At 41.0% G+C, this 19,756-nt stretch overlaps 1 protein-coding gene across 1 annotated transcript in view; it reads right to left on the reverse strand.

Moving 5' to 3' along the window:
• PAK5 (p21 (RAC1) activated kinase 5) overlaps window positions 1-19,756 on the reverse strand; it is a 285,370-nt gene that overhangs the window by 142,998 nt on the left and 122,616 nt on the right. The window contains exon 2 of the mRNA XM_036244816.1: window positions 12,410-12,557. The gene's annotated coding sequence lies outside the window, so the exon portion shown is untranslated. The remainder of the gene's footprint in view (window positions 1-12,409; window positions 12,558-19,756) is intronic.

Genomic DNA, 19,756 nt, shown 5'->3' on the forward strand with positions numbered 1-19,756 from the left:
TTAATATGCAGAGACAAGGATACTTGCAGGGATAGGTATGGGGCCAGTGTACACAGTAATGTTCCCCAAAGCTCCACTCTTTTAAGTTTTTAGATGTTATACAAAACTAAATGTCTATGACGGCTAAAAGAATTCCCATTTCATAGGCAGGTAACATGGAAGACTTGAAAATATTGGACTATCATGCCACATGGGAAAGCAGAATGCCTTCATCTCTGTACACATGTGTATTTGTCATGAAGACATCGCATGTTGGAGAGGAATGGGAAGAACTGACCTTCAAGTGCCCAGTTCCATCACACCAGTAGCAAACAGGGATACTTGAAAACCTTTAAACTGCTCAGAGGTCATCCCTGAGCTGCAAACTCACTGTTCCAACCACTGCTCCCCACAGAGTTATTTATGTTGCACGTAGAATGAAGAAGTCCCCACTGTCTATAGCCATCAAATCACCCCCTGGCCTGGGGGACAGACCGTCACCAGTACCCTAGAAGGTTCCTGTGCACCCTCTAGAGTTCCAGCACCGTAAACTGGTTTTTTGAGTTCTCGAAGCACGGTTTAGTTTCACTTGTTCTCGAACACCATGTACATGGAGTCACACATACATACTTTTAGGTGTCTGGCTTCTTTTGCTCAACATAATGTCTGTGAGATTTATCCATGTTGCTGTATCCATATCATGTTCTTTTCATTATTGCACAGTATACCATTGAGTGAATAAACCAAGATGTGTTAATCATTCTTCTGTTGTACCCTTGGCTTCTTTCCAGTTTGAGATTATTATGAATAGATTCGTTATGCACGAATTTTCCTGGGATATAAATCTAGGGGGGCTTTGATGGGTCACAGTGTAGCTTTCTTGAGATTCTGAACTGTTTCTATGTTACACACACAGAATCTTTGCTGCACCTTATAGCCTTAGTCGATACAGTATCCAAGAGAATTTTAAGATTTACTAGGGGAAAAAATCCCAAGCAAAACACCCAGCAAGCAAAAGCAAAAATAAGAAAGACATTAAAGTTATTTTCTTTGACACAAAACAATAAAATTGCCATGCAGATAGAATTTACTTTCTGAAACTCATCAATTGCAAACTGCATGTTGGTTTTTTGAACTTGTCTGCAGGATAGATTAAGTTTGCCTACAAATGTGTTGATTCCTTACACAATCAGGTTCTTCGTTGTTTGCATATATTTGTTTGTTTTTTAATATATCAATGTTTAAAAATTGGCAGATCTACTACCAGAAAACTCCAGTTTTCAAGTTTCTCTTTAAAAAATTAGACATCTGAGTCGACCTGGGCTACATGCCCATAAAGCAGTGGTTCTCAACCTGTGGGTCGCGACCCCTTTGGGGGCCAAATGACCTTTTCACAGGGGTCACCTAAGACATAACAGTAGCAAAACTATAGTTATGAAGTAGCAATGAAAATAATTTTATGGTTGGGGGTCACCACAACATGAGGAACTGTAGCAAAGGGTCATGGCATTAGGAAGGTTAAGAACCACTGCCAAGAGAAATAACAGACAGGGTTAAGTGCCTCTGAAGTTAGAAACGCCCAGCTTCCCCCGTCGTCACAGTTCCCACCATTACTGTCTCACATCGCCTGGGCTCCGTGGGCACGAGAAGCCCACGGCTTGTCAGTCTGGTTCATTCACATTTCTCTCCTTGAGAGCACAGGGACTTGGCAATTCCAAAGTGAGAGTGTCCTGGACAGTTAAGAAGTTGTCTTTTTACATGTTAAACTATGAAATATGAGGAAATCTTTCTAAAAAGTTCCATATACCAGCCTGTTTCCAAGAAATGACCAAAATAAGAGGGACAGCCCAGCAGATACTGAAGCCTGTGTTAAATGTCCAAGAGGGAATGCATGGACAGGTCAGCCAGCTGAGCTGGCTTCCACAGCAAGACTTCTCTCAGATATACACCCCAGGCCCAGGCTTCTGATCGGTTCTATTAACCACGGGAGCAGGATATTTGACAATGAGAAACGCAGCCCTTCTGATCTGTTCAATTAAACACTTCCTGGACCAAACCCAATTCTATTATGACTGGTGCACTGGGCAGTTTCTAAATGCAGTTAGTCATTTTCATGCTGCCAAGATGTTAGTAGGGAGCCAGAGTTACTTCATTTTGGTAGCATGCAGTCTAAATAATCTAAAGGTGCCTTATGCTAAAATACAATCATATCCTGGATACATTTTAAAAATGAAACACTGGCTCACAAGATAGTAAAGAAACTATCTGAGTATCCCCTGCCCCACCAGAATGAAAGAAAGAGAAATGGAGCCTGAGAACCCTTGTAGAGAGTCAACTAATGAAAAAGTCAGGATAGATCTAAAGGAACATGATAATAACAACACTGATCAAGACCAAGCCTTAGGCCCTTCTCAAAACAAGGCAGGGCAGGTAAGCCCAAGAGACAGAACCTGGGATGGAACTTCAAAGAAGGGCGTAAGTTATCCCTGACTCTATTTATGGGAAGCAAAGCAAGAGTCCCCATAGGAAATACCTGCAGTTTAGGCCCTAAGGTTCCCACATATGTAATTAAATATTACCTAACACAAAGGAGAAACATCACCAAGAATAAAAGTTTCTTCATCTATTGCACTTCATATATTGTAATCAGAAGATAAGTACAAAATAGCAATGTGTAGAATGTAAAAATAATTAAAAATGGAATAAAGGCAAACATGGGCTGACTGGCATGACCCTTTGCCATCTGGGAAGTGAGTCAGATATGGGAACTAGGGAAGGGACCAGGATACTCTATGGTCACGTTTTCAGGACTTTCTTCTCCCAATTATCCAAATTGTGCAGCATCCTAGTCAGCCATCTAATTATTTTGTCACAAAGAATTCCAGGCTCACAGCCATTATCAGATGCCTGTGGTCCAGGGAACCCTAACTGGCACTTTAATTTTGCTACCTATTATGGTAGTCAAGTCCACCTTGCCACTAACAGTGTGTGCTGCTACACAGCCTTTGTTGCTCTGGACCCCATCATCATTCTAACATCCATTCTAATCTTTTTCCCTGAGCCACCTGACCCCTTTTCAAGGCTGTGTCAAAGAAGTTGGGGATTTTTTCCTCTCCATTTCCTATAGGTCATTAAAACATACAGGCATCAAAAAAATATCCTAAACACACACACATACACACACACACACACACACACACACACACACACACACACACCTATCAGAACCTGTTTCAAGTGTCCTTGACAAGTGATTAAATATTGAGTTATGAGTGAGTGCCCTATATCATTAAATCACCTCTGGTCCAGAGGGTAGTTTATTTTGTCATCCCAAAAGTACATTCCAAGTCCACTCCCACATGGGTTTCCTTGGCTCTGATGGCACATATTAGTAGGCCTCAGCATTTTTGCCAGGGGCATGAGTTTGAGACAGGAGACCATACAAAGCTATGCCGTCCCCTTTGCAGCTCTGCCAAACTTAAAGTCAGGGCCTGAGCCTGGATTTGATCCCAGTCTGCCCTGCAATGACCAGAGATACGTCTCTTTCAAGGCTGCCATAGAGTATGGTGATGAATGGAAACTACCAACTTGTTGGAAAGCATGATGTAGTAGTATATACAAATGTCAAATTATAATCTTGTACACCTGAATGTTGTAAACCAAGGTTATCTCATTGAAAAAAAAAAAAAAAAAGCTGTCATAGATGCCCTCTGGCTTTCGAAGCATGCCTCAAGCTGGCAAATGACTACCCTCTACCTAACATTTTTTTTTTTTTTTGCAGGTCAAAAAAAAGGGGGGTGGTGAGAGTAGTCACCTTACTCCACAATCATCATTGCTCCAATATTCATTGTGTACCGTACCTACTAGCCTTCCTAGCATTTGACCTTCCACATACATTTTATCTCAATTAACTATAGGTGAGAGCTTAAATAATTGCGATGCTGTTTTATTCCAATTTAACACACACACACAGAATGTGGTCGCTATTGCTTTCAGACAGGTTAGTAAATCAGTTCCAAAATCCACAGGGTATCATTTCTACAGCCATTCCTTTCAGCTTGGTTTTCCTGGGAAACTGACCCTGAGACAAACATCGAGTGCTAATGCGTTCACTGGAACATGCATTCCCAAGGTAGGAGAGAGATGAGAAAGGAAATAAGGAAACGAGGCAGGGAAGGATAGGAAGCGAGACAAGGTGGTGTGTTGCTGTCCTGGCCACTGCATTGCCTACCAGGGGTGGGGAATGTCCCGCCCACAGGCCAAACAAGGCCTGCAAAATCAACACCAGCTCACATCACACGCCTCACCAAGTTAGCCTGACCAAATACAGCAGGCTCATTTTTAAGTTGACAATTTTGTATGGCCTGTGAGTGATGTTATAAATATCCAAATGGCCCTTGGCAGAAAAATGCTCCCCCACACCTGCACCATGAAGGAACACAGCCAGTGGCCCAGAACATGCATCTGCTAAATGACATGGGACACCTCTGAACATGTACAGGGACATATGCCTTGGAATGGGCCATCAGAGAGAGACATGGAGAAGGATGCATCTGCTTTCTTCCTTCTCTCTCCCATGGGACAAGCTGCTACGGATCTTGGTCAATAGTTCTCAGCCAGGTACTAGTCTCTAGTCAAGGTGACATCTGACTACAGATATATGTTTTTTAAATCCTCACCTGAGGATATTTTTCCATTTATCTTCAGATAGAGTGGGAGGGAGGGAGAGATAGAGAGAGAGAAACATCGATGTGAGAGAGACATATCGATTGATTGCCTCCCACATGACCCCAACCAGGGCCAGGACCGAACTGCAACCAAGGTACATGTCCTTGACTGGAACTGAACCTGTGACTCTTTGGTCCAGGGGCCAGTGCTCTAACGGTGGAGCCAAACAGGCTGGGGCTGACTAGAAATTTTTATGTCTAGAGACTTTTTATGTAGCCACAACTGGCACAACGATTGGCATCTAGTGTGTAGAAGCCAAAGATAATGCTCAACATACTGTAATGCACAGGCCAGTCCCCACAACCAGACTTACTCGGTCCCATATGTCATTAGTGCTACTGTTGACGAACCCTGTTCTGGGTGCTGGTGACGCCAGCAGAACAAGAAAGCTGCGTAAGATGTGCCTGACAAGCCAGCCCGACCGAAAGCGACAAAAGATACAGAAGACATTTCGCAGGTGAGAACACAAATGGAGAACAAAACATGAAAAGATACAGAACCCATTAGCAACCAGGGAACTCAGATTGTGGCGAGAACCATTTCACACTCCACTGAGTGGCAGAGATTAAGACACGGACAGCACCACGCACGGCAGAAGCGCTCTCCAGAGGAATTCCCACTCATTGCTCGGGAGTGTAAATTGCTACCATGTCTTTGGAAAAGAGTTTAGTATTACATTGTAAAGTTGAACACATACTTATTGAAGGTGACTGCTCATACCAGTTGGCCTGAGACCGTGGGTGTTAGTACGAAATATCCTGCCATCTAGGAACCTCCGCAGATCCAGGCAAACGGGATGACTGGCCACCGAGCTCTCGTCCTAGAAACCCCTCTGTCTGTGCGGCCCTGAAAAACACTTGCATGTGGTCCAGGGGACATATAAACAAGGGATCACAGTATTTTCGTAATACAAAAAATGAAAACCATAGCAATGTCCATCTAGAGGAGAAGGGATGTATTGTGATCTAGTCACACAGCATAATAGTATTTAGCTGTGAAAAGGAACTACAGTTACATGTAACAACATAGATGAATCTTAGACACATATGTTCAGTGAAATGAGCAAATCTGTAAACTACATGAGATCATGATCATAAAGCTCAAAAGGAAGCAAACATTAATAATATTCATATTTGGTTCTTTTTATTGTTGTTAATCCTCACCAGAATAATGTTTTCCATTGAGTTTTAGACAGAATGGAAGGGAGAAAGGAAAGGAGGAAGGAAGGAAGAGAGGGGAGGGGAGATGGTGGGGGAGAGAGAGAGAGAGAGAGAGAGAAAGAAACATTGATGTGAGAAAGACATATTGATTGGTTGCCTCCAGCACGTGCCCTGAAGAAAGCTGGTGCTCAAACCTGAAACCCAGGTACATGCCCTTGACCTGTAATCGAATCTGCCACCCTTCTGTGCATGGGCCAATGCTCTAACCACTGAACCACACCAGCCAGGGCTGATACTTTTTTTAAGCAAGGAATTGATACAAACTTAGGATAGTGGTTACCTCTGGAGGGGAGGTGGGCAACCAGAATGGGGAGGCATCTGTTCCCTAAAGAAGAATTAATAAAGTAAGCAATTACTAGGTTCCCAGAGAATGTTCACTGGATTTTTATAGCTTTGCTATCAACTTTAACTTTTATTTAGCTTTAGCTATGCTATTTTTTGTTTATTTTACCTCGTTAAAACATGTGATTTGGGAGAGAAGAAGAAATGTAAGCCAACAGTGGTGGCGCTTTTGGGCTGGGGTCTCCATTCATGGGTCTTGCCAGCATTTATTTCTGCAGTCAAGTTCCCATTTGCCTCCAAGGAGCTGGAGATGCTAATATCAGCCTTTTAAGCCTCACACTAAAATCTGCCGCACCTATGACTTAGAAGAACATCAGACTTAAAACACAAGGAAGTAATAAAAGTCACTTAGGAATACTGTAGAATTAGGCTTCTATTTAATTTACAAAATTCAGTCTCAGAGTGAAAAACCCATGAACTGCAAATGACCATTTCACACACGCGTCCCAGGGGAAATGCACATGTATAGATCCCTAATGCCGATAGAAACTGCCCCAGAAACTTGGTCTTGTGAGAGTCCAGAGCCTTGGAATTTCAGTTTGGGACTTTAATGCAACAATTCTTGATAGGTTTCCACAAAAACTCACTCACTATGCTTAGCATGCATAAGGAAGGTGCATCACACAGATATTCTGGGGCATAATCTGAATCTTTGGATTACCCTCCTGAAGCCACCAGCACAGAGGCGGAAAGTCCTTGCATTTAGACCCACTCTCAACCTCACATTTTTCTCCAAGCACCCACCAAAGTATTTCCTTCCTCCCTTTCTCCCTCTTTCCCTTTATGAAAGAAATACAAATCCTTTCATAAGAGAAAAATATCATAATTTTGTCAAGCAATTGCTACACTCATCTGTCCACCTAACCATGCACTCATTGACTTTTATCTTCCCATTTGCTTATTACTTTTTCATAAACATATTTTTCTGTCTGCAAGTTAACTTCTATTTTCCTGAATTCTGGTGCAGTCTACCAGAATATTTCTTGCTCTCTCACAGTGTTTGACACTTCTCTTTCCCTTACCACAATATGCCTTCATTCCCAAGTCACCTGAGAGCACCATGGGACATTAGGTTTCTGCGTCTTTGAACACATACCATCTTTCTTGCCTTACATTGGCTTCCTACGTTCTCTGGCTGGGGAATACCTACTCACCCCGTGAAGCTTAATCGAGATGTTTCTATTCTTGGTAGACTGCCATCTAGATCTTCCTTTTCTTGCACCAATGCCCTTCGGAAATGTGCCCATGAAGCTCCTCTCACCAAGAGGTAGAGAGTCTCTTCCCACGCAGCCCTTGGTTTTCTTTGGCCTAACAAGGCAGCAGGAGTGACTGTTCTGAGCCTAGGCCTCAAGAGGCTTTGCACACTTTTGTTCACTCTCTTAAACCTTCCTTGGCTATGGCCTCGGTGTGCATAACCCCAGGCTAGCCTGCTGGAGAACTGAGCTGACCCAGCTTCATCCAATCAATTACCAGATATGTGAGTGAAGCCACTTAGATTATTCAGCCTTCCAGCCAATGTTCAGCTGATTGCAAATGAATGAGTGAACCTGGCTAAGATCAGCCAAAGACTGATGAGAACTTGTCAGCTCAACCAATAACTCATGAGCAATCATGCTTATTGTTTTAAGCCACTAAGTCAAGGCATTGATTTGTTATGCAGCAACAACTGACACTCCCTTTTTTATTCCATCTGATAGCTACAGCATACATGCATTATAGCCCTTATATCACTACATGCTTTCCTGTCTTTCTCTTCCACAGACATGTGAGCTCCTTGAGGGGCAATTTTTGTTTTGTATCCCAAAATACAGGTAGCAACTGGGTGTCGGAAAAATATCAGTGATTAATTAGTTCCTTAAGGATAACATGATGCCCAAGGGATGGTTTTGGAGGCAAACCAAAGTTTGAATCCCAACTCTATTTCCTGTATGTGTTATTTCAGAGAATTTGGTTAACGTTACTCAACCTTATCTGCTCATCTATAAACTGAAGACTAAAATAATGTATATGCTGCAGGGTTTTGGTGATAAGATATATTGGCCACCCCTCAACCTGGCATAGTGAGTGCTCAACAAATAACAATTAAATTTTAAAATGTACATAAAGCATTCAGTATAGTACATGGCTTATAGTTACTCAATAAATGGTCTCTCTAGTGATATGATCGTGATCATCTTCGTTGTTGTATCACTTCTTACAGCAGGAATTGTAGTTGCCGTAGCCACATCCCCTTGGAATTCATGATTTCTGTTCATGCTGACCTGATGGTGGCCTCAATGGCAAACACTGGGACTCTTCCTGAGGGTTCCTCTCCCTGCTGGAGCCCCCTTGGTCCACATATATGGTAGACCACAAATACCAAGGAATTGACATCATCCATTTCCTCCTGGGGGAGCAGCCCTCACCCAAGTCAGATGGGAGAAGGTGGCTACAAACCCCAATCTCCTTGTCCTTAGGATAAATCCAAAATATGTTCTATATGTATCCCATAGCTGTCCAATGAGATTGTGTGCTTTGTGGTCACAGCGGTGATAACGCATCTTTTCCGTCTTCCTTCTCCCCCGTCTCACATCCCCACTCACTTCCACGCATCCTAGTATCACTACCCAAATAACATCCAAATGTTTTGTCCCACCATCGGATTCTAGGGAAACCAACCCAAGACACTACTGCTCTTTCTGTTTTATTTTATCCTTATTGTTCCAGGATTTAATGACTTCTTCCTAGTTTCTTAATGATCTCTCCAGCTAATTAAAGAGTTGCATCCAAACCAGTATATGACAAGACCAATCACAGAATATGGTGTAACATTTTTAGGTCTTCTCAGATGTATTCACATGGCTCAGTTCTCTGAGTACGTGAAAACAGGGTTAACTTGCAGTTGGGTACCTCTGTGCTTATCTCGAAGGGCTCCTGCAACCATGGTATTGATCCTTGGCCAAGACAGAAGTGAAATGCACCAGCTAGTGATTTATAATACGCTGTTAAAAGTCTCAAATTCCCCCAGCGGCACCCTGTACCAGCTTGTCTACACTCTTTATTAAAACCATATGGATTGATGGTTTGCACCTGTTTACCTGTTCACAAAGCCTGCTCTCAGCTACCAGAGTTGTAGATATAAAATATCCCTCAGTAAGCTTGAGCCGTGGCTCCCCTGAGATGAAGGTGTTGCACATGTATTTTGGTGGTTCGTGACCAGAACATGGAGTGCATCCTGTGTGGTGGAGAAAGGACCCTGGGAGCTGGACTGGGAAGCCTCCATCCTCTCCAGTGTTTGCTGGGCTTGCTTTCTCCTGCTGTACCTTATCCTTCATTCTTTGCCTTTATTACAGCTTTACATGTTTTTCAATTACCTGAAACTGTAGAATTGCTGCTCTGAGGCTGGCTTCTGACAACCCAAACCTTTTGATAATGTCTGGGGCAGAGGGAGGCACCCTAATTTGGAGCCATTTCAGAATATTATGAGTACTGGAAAGCAGGGCTCTGTGCTTTGCTGAGCTCTTAAAATGTTGGGCTGAGTTATCACGAAATTTCTTCTGAACACAAACAGGTTGGTTGATGCTCTAATAGTGGCTGTTGGCTTCTTGAAATCTTGGCGCTACCTGCCAAGGTCCTTACATAATCCCTTGTCCTGTACCCCTCCTCTTGTCGTGTACCCCTTCTCTTGTCCTGTACCCCTCCTCTTGTCCTGTACCCCTCCTCTTGTCCTGTGCTCACATGCTCCGGCGTAGGAAGCCCTCACTGTGGAGAGTGGTGGTTTCTCCGGCAAACATCGCTTAAAGCCACATTCTTGTCTTTTTAAACACCTATTTTAAGAAGTATTTTCGTTTTTCCTTCACTGTTCCACCTAAGAATAATCCAGTTAAAAGCTTCAGACTTGCATTCTAATCCTCTTGTCCTTAAAATACTCATAGGTTTCTATTTATTTATTTATTTATCCTCACCCGAGGACATTTTTGCATTTATCTTCAGACAGACCAGGAGGGAGAGAGAGAGAAACATCGGTGTGAGACAGACACATGGACTGGCTGCCACCCACATCAGGGTCCAGGGACAAACTGCAACTGAGGTACGTGCCCTTACCGGGATCCGAACCCGGGACTCTCTGGTCTGCAGACCGACACTCTAACCGCTGAGCCAAACCAGCCGGGGACTCACAGGTTTCTTATCAGAAAGAAAACCCTTCACATTGCCTACCTCTCGTGGACTGAGTTACAATGTTCTCTGAAGTCAGAAACCAGGCGAGGAGGAGGAAGAGAGTTGCAGGGGCTTCTGGAAGGCCCCAGCCACCAAGTGTAATAAGATAACCTGCCTAGAACACGAGGTTTCAGGAAGGAATTTTATCTTCACCACTTGACATCGACCCCCTCTAAGTTTCAAAAGCAGGCCACAAACATATACACGATCACCTATTCTTTGAAACAGCAAAGTAAATTACATTTGAGTATTGTCTATTAAAACACAAATGAACAGCATACCCTTCACAAGGAAATTAGAATTATGTTGGGATTCATAAAGAGCATTGGCAGTTTTCTGGTTTAATCTAGGGGAAGTAGCTGCAAAACGTATTTGAAATTCATCCACCCCCAGTGCTGTGTCCCTAAGCCAACTCACCATTATCTCTCAGCTTGGACGCTCTTACTGAGCTGCTACCTCTTAGCTAAATAAAGTAGAAGAGTCTTCTAAAAATATGACATAAACTCACTATTCTGTTAATAACTCTCCAAGGGCTTCTGTCTCCATTAGAGTAAAACTAAGTCACTTCTCGACGTCGCCAGGCCTCCCCAACATGTCACCTCCTCCCTCATGCTCCTCCAAATCCCCTCTCAAAAGAAATGCAGGTCTGCTTTCTGAGCCTTGAACATCCACCTAGATCCTAGGTCACGGCACATAAAGTGTCCTGTCTTTACACCTTGACTCCGCTGGCTCTTCTTCATCATTCCTCTCTCAGCTCAACGTTCTCTGATCTGCTCTGACACCTGAACCAAGGGAGCCGCGACCACCCGCTATCTCATTACCTGTTCACCATGTTCATAAACTTTATTAGTGGCTGCACTGATTTACAATTTTTTTGCATTTATTTACTTACTCATCTCCACCCACTAGACCGCCCAGTCCTTCGAGGCCACGCCCCGGCCTTCTTTGTTCACCCTCGCACCCCTGTGCGTAGGGCAGTTTGCAGGCACACAGCAGTCACTCAATAATATTTGTTGAATAATAAATGTACTTTTCTGTTGTTTTTTTTTACTATTGCATATTTTTTTTTATTGAGATATCATTGGCATATAACATTGTATTAGTTTCAGGTGTATGACATAACAATTTGATATTTGCATGAACTGTGAAATAGTCACAATAAATCTAATTAACATGTCTCACCACACATAGTTACAACTCTTTCCATCTTATGATGACAACTTTTAAGATCTACTCTCTTAGCAACTTTCAAATATACAACATAGTATTAGTAATTATAGTCACCATGCTGTACATTACATCCCCAGGACTTACTCATCTTATAACTGGCGGTTTGTTAACTTCTGACCCCCTTCTCCCATTGGGCACCTCCTCCTGCCTCTGGCAACCACCAATCTTTTCTCTGTATCTATGAGTTCAGTTTTTTTTAAATGTTGTTGTTATATTTTAGAATCCACATTTAATTGAGATCATATGGTATTTGTCCTTCTCAGTCTGAGTTATTTCACTAAGCATAATGCTCTTAAGGTCCATCCATGTTGCGCAAACAGCCAAATTTCTTTCTTTTTTATGGTTGAATAATATTCCAGTCTGTGTATGTGTGTTTGTTTTGTTTTGTTTTTTTTTTAATCCTCACCCGAGGACATTTTTCCATTTTTTGTTCAGGTAGAGTGGGAGGGAGAGAGAGGAACAGAGAGAGAGAGAGAAATATTGATGCGAAAGGAACACATCGAGTGGCTGCCACCCGCACAACCGACCAGGGCCGGGGACAAACTGCAACCGAGGTACGCGCCCCTAGCGGGAACCGAACCCGGGTCTCTCAGGACCGCAGGCCGACGCTCTAACCGCTGAGCCAAACCGGCCAGGGCTGTTTGTTTTAAATATAGGCAAAATTTAAAATAAAATTTAAAAAGGCAAAACCATACCATAATTTCTTCCCCTACCTTTATATGATGGCTGTGGATGAATCAGACTCCAGAGGAGTGTGGCTATTTCTTTTGTGCAGCTTTTCCTTGGAGTTCTTCAGTGCTCTTCATTTCCCCCCAATGTCCATTTTGGCAAGAGGCGGAAGCATTTTGCCACAGTGTGTTTCTGTAACAACATGTTACCTCCGTGAGTCAGAGCCCCACCAACATTATGCTCTGTTTAAAAATAAATATATAACCAGAGGGAAGGGGGTGGGGAGACGGAAAGAGATTAACCAGAGAACTTATACACACATATTCATTACCCATAGACACAGGCGATAGTGCAGCGAAATCCTGGGGTGGGGCGGGAGTTGAGTGGAGGGGGCAATGTGGAGAAAATGAGCAACATCTGTAATATCTATCTATCTATCTATCTATCTATCTATCTATCTATCTAAAATAAACATTTAACTTCATTTACTTCACATTCTCTTACACGCTGTACATCCTTTCCAAACCGTCTCTATCATGTCCTCAGGTGGTCAGCTACTGCTCTGTGTATTATGACCTGGACACAGTCGGGCAGTGCGAGCCTCCCCTTAGCACCTTCTCTAATCATTCCAGGGTGACCCAATGGGGACAGGGACTGTGCCATCGGTCCCTGAATCTCTGGGGCCTGGCCCACTGACTTCCAATCACGCATATTTAATACAGTTGAGTCTCATTACCTGCTATAGTTATGTTCTATAAATTTGCCGTGAACACTAAACCATTGTTAGGAGAAACTTGGGAATAGGTTTCTGCTAGTCTCTGGCCCCAACATTTTCATCACTTAACCAATATATAACTTTGTTTTATGGTCTTACGTGTGTTTCTGCTTAAAGACACCTTATTCAATATATTGTTGGTTCATTAGCATTTAACTCGCAGCCAATAGCACCATAAATCATGCCTGAAGGAAGCTCACCTAAGACATGCATCTTCTCTAAGGCACACCACAGCTTTTGTACTTAGAACACCAGACAGCACTTCAGCATGAGGCTGGAAGCCATTGCAAACAGCAAAATCACCAACGACAGACACAAGAATACAAGTAGCATGAGAAGGTGAGTTTGCAAATACAAAATCCATAGATAATGAGGATTGACTGTATACACATTGACTGAATCAAAGTTATACGTAGAGCTGTAAGTTCCTAACTTTGCTTATAGTTCAGTACAGTACCGCTATTTAAATGAGTAAACAATAAATATTACTGAGGAGGGTGTCTCTGGGGGAAAAGGAGAAACATCTGTAACAAAAATAAATTAATAAAAATAAAGAAAGAAGTATTACTGACAGGGTAAAAAGAGACTAAATCCAAATTTTATGTGTTTCATGAAAGATCCAGAAACTGAAAGCAGCTATTCTCTCCCAACCTATTAAAAGGACAGATTCTAGCCCAGCTGGTGTGGCTCAGTGGTTGAGCATCGACCCATGCACCAAGAGGTCACCGGTTCGATTTCCGATCAGGGCACATGCCCGGGTTGTGGGCCTGATCCCCAGTGGGGAGCATGCAGGAGGTGGCCAATTGATGTTTCACTCTGTCTCTCTCCCTCTCCTTTCTCTTTCTCTCTAACATCAATAAAGAAAAAAAAGTTTTAAATAAAATAACAGGTTCCAGATCCCAGTTCTTTTTTCTTCCTGATATTAATCATTGCTCATCCAATTTTCAGACAAGTGCATAGAAACTTCCCTGAAAATAGCTATAGGTGTATATAGTCCACCTTATTCACTATGGGAAAACTCAAACTTCTGCCAGAAGATGACTCCATTTTTCTCCTTGGTTAATAATAAGAAATACTTGCTTCTATTTTATTATATGCATCAGTTCACAGTAGGCACAATGTACTCACTTAGCAGACTGGTGTTTTCTGTGACAATGCCAACACTCTGTGACATAAAAAATGGAGGCTTTACACTTTATATACTTTCTAGTGCATTTAAAAATATTTAAGACTTCCTCAGGACTTCTAATTTTATAACAGATTTATGTTTTAAAGCAGTTGCAAAGATTTTCCAATTAAGTTTACTTGTCAATATTTTAAAGTGATTAAATTTAACCTCAATTTATTTGTAGTTCATGGAAAGTCACTTGTTGCTGAAATCACTTCAAACGCATGCCCTGTGTGTGAAACTGTCATTCTAAGATCAGCAGGACTTGCTCCAGTGCAGTCCTGCATAGGCAACGAGAAATCTTAGGAGGAGGATTCTGAAAGTCGATTCTTATACGCTTTTAATTTAGTTCAAAATGGGTTGCCAGATGGGAGGAGGTTTGGGGTGATGGGTGGGAAAAGTGATGGGATTAAGAAGTGCAAATTGCAGTTACCAAATAGTCACTGGGATGTAAAGTACAGAATGGGGGAATACAGTCAATAATATTGTAATAACTGTGTATGGTGTCAGGTGGGTACAAGACTTATCAGGGGGATCATTTTGTAGGTTGTATAAATGTCTAATCACTATGCTGTACACCTGAAACTAATATAACATTGAATGTCACTGTAATTGACAATAAAAAGTTTAGTTCAAAATCAGCTAAAATATAAATAGATGTAATTTTCTTTTAAGGTCCTGTGGTAGTCTCTCCATATATTTCAGAACATCAGAAGATAAGTCACCGTGTCAGGACATATAATTTCAGGATTGATGTGACCATATGGGTCTACTGCATTAACAATAACGTAATTCAATATATTTTACAAAAATGATACCTTGACCTAGAAAAACAAAATGAAATAAATGCATCTACTTTTACACTTTGTTAGTAGCATTATTATACTTTATATATCATTAACCAATATTTGCTTTGAGCTTATTTTGTAAGAATTAGCATTATTTTAAATTTTCTATTTATTCTGTAAATAATAAGTTAATAATAAATCAGATGCTATAAACTCCCTTTAATATGTGCCTAGATCATCACTAAAACTCTCCGCTCAGATTTCTTTCTCTTTAAACATGCCACTAAGAAACCATTATATCTCTCTCTTTTATAAAGCCATACTGCCCCCGCTGACTTAAAAAACAGCAATCTGAGTGTTCAGTAGCTTGTTTTCAGATAACAGTTATACCATTCTGAAGCTACATCTTAATATGAAATGCAAATGCCAATGAAATTTAGTCTTCAATTTTAATAAACTGTAATATTTCTAACCTTTAAGAGGAAAGGTTAGAGTTAGAATTGACAGATGTGGCTCCACCTATACTAGCTGCAGGGTTTGGGGCAAGTCATTCGTCCCCAAGTGTATTTCCTCACCTGGAAACTGAAGAGGCCTCCATTGGAGGATAAAGTGAAAATGGCCCATGTAATGTTCCTGGACAATAACAAACAGTATGAAGTGTTGGCTCTTCTTTTTATTAACTACAAAACCAACCCAAGATAACTGAATTTAACTCTTAAAACCTAAAAGCAGTGATCTGTCATCTGTGAATAATTTGAAAAAGTTATAGTTCACCCACATTTTGACTTACCAGCAAAATAAGCATCTCAGTGGCTGGTGTGTGTGTGTGTGTGTGTGAGATAAAAATAGAGATATATAACTATCAAAGAATCACAACTAACTTCTTAACACATAAGTCAATGCCATTTTGCACATTTTGTTTAAATAGATTTTCTGATAAATTGACCTCTCAATATTGCGCACTTTGACCATTAGATCAAACAAAAAAACAAAAACTTCACTACAAAGGACACCTGACTCTGAGATATGCATATATTTCTGGGCTCACTGGCAAATTACTTAAAAACTCTAAGATTCTATTTTATAAAGCACAGAACAGAGAGTTACCATCAACCATAAAGTACAAATAGTTTAGTCCCTGCATACTTTTTTCCTCCACACATCCAAGGATAACTATCTGATGCAGATATATTTTAAGGTATTTTAGACCCAGTATGAAATGGCCCCATCAATCCTGCAATCTTAAAATGCTTTTTGCATTATTCACCTTTTTATCCACTTCCCCTTGTACCCAGAGATGCAAATTTGTGAATGGTAGGTTTGATATGTGGTCTGCAATATTATGTTAGAAAAACAGGACTTTCTCTCTCTCTCTCTCTCTCTCTCTCTCTCTCTCAAAGAAAATAGGTTCTGGTCTGGCCAGTGTGGCTCAGTGGTTGAGCATCAACCCATGTACCAAGAGGTCGCTGGTTTAATTCCCAGTCAGGACACATGCCCGGGTTGTGGGCCAAATCCCCAGTAGGGGGCAAGCAGGAGGCGGCCAATTGATGTTTTTTCTCATCAGTGTTTCTATCTCTCTCTCCCTCTCACTTCTCTTTCTCTAAAATCAATAAAGAAAAAAAAAAAAGAAAATAGTCTCTGCATGGCTGGTATTGAGTCCTGGCCAAATGAACTCCAATATGTACAGAATCATGAAAGATGCTAAACCCCATCAGGTCAGCGTCTTCCAACAACTCTGAGACAATATAGGTAAGAGGAGAACAAAATGAGTTTTATGGAGAAAATCTAACATACAATTTAGTTTTTCACCTTTTATTATTTTTACTAAAATAGAGTGTTTTCAAAAGAAATTAATATGGATCCTCCTTCTTAAAAATCTAGCTTCAGCACTATGTGAATTTTATAATAGCTTTCTGTGTATACTTTACAATGTGGATAATTATATACTTTCAGCTAGATGCTGTGCTCCTCATCCAACAGGTAAACCGTAGATATACACAGGATTTCCTTACCAGGTGTGACAGTGTAGAAGGCAAGCAAAAAACACACCGGCAGAGACAGTTTAATATAAACCTTCTCTGAGAAATTGGAAACAACATCACATTTGTTTCCTGCTGCTCACCTCTGTGATCTTTGTCTCTCTATATATAATAAAATATTTATAGCCAGAGCTCAGCATCCCTTCTTTCTTCATAGTTGGAATAAGGTATGTTCTGCTTCCATGGAAGAACACAACATAACAGAGACACTAAGAATTTGGGAACAGAAAACCCAACCCACTCAAAAATGGTCTCTTTCATTCCAAGCAAGATGACTGTGACACATGGGACTGTATTTTTGCAGTAGTTATTTTTGCATTTGTCTGCTGCACTGAATCCTCTCTAGGGAACCTTCTCAGGAATTTACAGAACTACCTGCTGTCTTTGGATTTCCTCAAATATGGGTTGAGAGCTCTTTTTTTTTTTCTTTTCAAGTAATAATGAAACAACTTTTAGGAACAATCTCACCTTCTCCTACAGGAAAATACCCTGTTTAGATGTCTGGCCTCTATGAGACATTCCCTTTGAGACAATAATCCCTTGAGACAAGGAAAGGATTGAGCCTTTCAGGATGGTAAACTATAGCTAATGGTCTCACATTAATGCTCTTTTCATCTGGAAGAGTACTTTGTTATGCATTGGCTTTTATTTTAGGAGTAACTATTCCTTATATTGAAAAACCAAGTGAACAGTTAAGTGTGGATCTACTGGTTTTCTGGTTGAATAGAAAAAGCACTTGAAGTTTTTATTGGCTAGCTGCCCCAGGCTCTAACCCCACTGGAGTGTACTTGTTTTTTAAACTTGATTGACTAAACCATTCTGTATCTGAACTTCCTCATTCTGAACCCATGGTAACAACAGCATAGCATGTACTCACATGATAGCACATGCCCACACAATTTTTAAAGGATTAAATGAGCTGATGTGCATATAAAAACTTTAATACTCTGAATCATGATATAATGTTACATTTAGAAAAGTCATTTTAATTCCTAAGAGTTTGAGTTATACAGAAATTAACTTAAAGTTAATTGATACAGAAAACAATAAAAGATAACATCTCAAAACCCGGTGATGATATCTCCAGATCATGAAGAGTCCCTAGTCTCCACTTCAATGAATCTGCACCTGTCCATGCTGATCCTGCTGAGCTTCGATTTCCAAAGACAGAAGACAAGATAAAGGAATGGTGGGGAGATGTGGGAAGAAAGATAGAGAAGGGGCTACCACAGAGTCCATTTTTATAATCAGTCCCCTCTTTAAAGCAAAATTTTTAATGGGGGCACTGAACTTTAAGTCCCTGGGCTGAGTTAGATAAACATTAGTAACAGAAACTGAATCATAAATAAGTGAATGAACCACAAAACCTAGGCTCCCTCACCTGCAGAGGCCCATTCCAAGAAAGGCTAGCGTCATTGACCAAGCAATTCTTTTTTTAATTCATAGCTTAAAAGAGTTTATTTTTTAATTTTTTTTCCTTCATTGATTTTTAGAGAGAGAGGAAGGGAGAGGGAGAGAGAGAGAGAAACATCAATGAGAGAGAACATCGATTGGCCACCTCCAGCATGCCCCCGACTGGGGATCGGTTGGGCCCACAACATGGGCATGTGCCCTGACCCGGAATCAGACTGGTGACCTCTTAGTGCATGGGTTGATGTTCAATCACCGAGCCACACCAGCTGGGCTTAAAAGAGTTTATTAAAGTTTTTGGTCCTGGAAATGATCTTTTTAAGAATTATTGTCAAATGTGAGAAACTTCTCTCAAGTGTAAGATCTCAGGATTTCTTTGAATTGCCAACATGCAGCTACTAATTTGTTATCAATGTCCTCATTGACTTTGCTTCTGGTTATCTTCCTGCACAAGAAGAAACAGAGATAAATGAAGCAAAGGTTCATGGCCACTAACTTGTTCATGGTCATCAAGGTCCTGGGAAAGACCTTACAATATATGTTCACATGGTTATATATTTTTCACATGGGTTATATATTTTTAAAAAATGGGTTATATATTTTAACAGCAACTGGTTAAGACAGCTGTCTCTTTGCATCCCAACTTCCTACATCACACTTCTCTAGGTGTTGCGTGGAGTTGAGGTGGCTATCGCTATTCTGGGGCTCTAGCTAAAAGGAAACTTAAGTTGGGGGTTCTTTTGGTTTGCAATTAGTGAAATATATTTTTGAGTTCTGCAGTTCATTTCCATTGCAGTTCAGTTTTTGCTAGTCATCCCAATGCAGCAATAGCTTCCAGGTGTCCTCTGACCCCTCCTTGTCATCACTGACCCAGCCTCATGGCACAAGGATTTCCCCATGCCCTGCAACTCTGGATATAATGTGCATGGAGAAAGGTGGACTTTTATAAAGCTTCTTAAGCCTTTCAACATGGGCACATCGACATGTTAAGTATGCTAAACTGTAGTTTCATAGATTCACAAAAATTTTGTTTACTAAGTCAACCAGGTTTGAACATAGCTTTAAATTGTAATATAGAAAGTTGTTCTGAAGGTATCATTAAAACAAGAAAAAAATTAAACTGCCCTGCTCTGATTGCTTAAGAAAGGGAATCTTTTTATGTCATCTTTATGCTTATTTATTAAAGAATGGAGGGAAATTAGAGATCAAAG

Source organism: Molossus molossus, unplaced genomic scaffold (genome assembly GCF_014108415.1).
Source record: "Molossus molossus isolate mMolMol1 unplaced genomic scaffold, mMolMol1.p scaffold_m16_p_6, whole genome shotgun sequence".
Taxonomy (NCBI): Eukaryota; Metazoa; Chordata; class Mammalia; order Chiroptera; family Molossidae; genus Molossus; species Molossus molossus.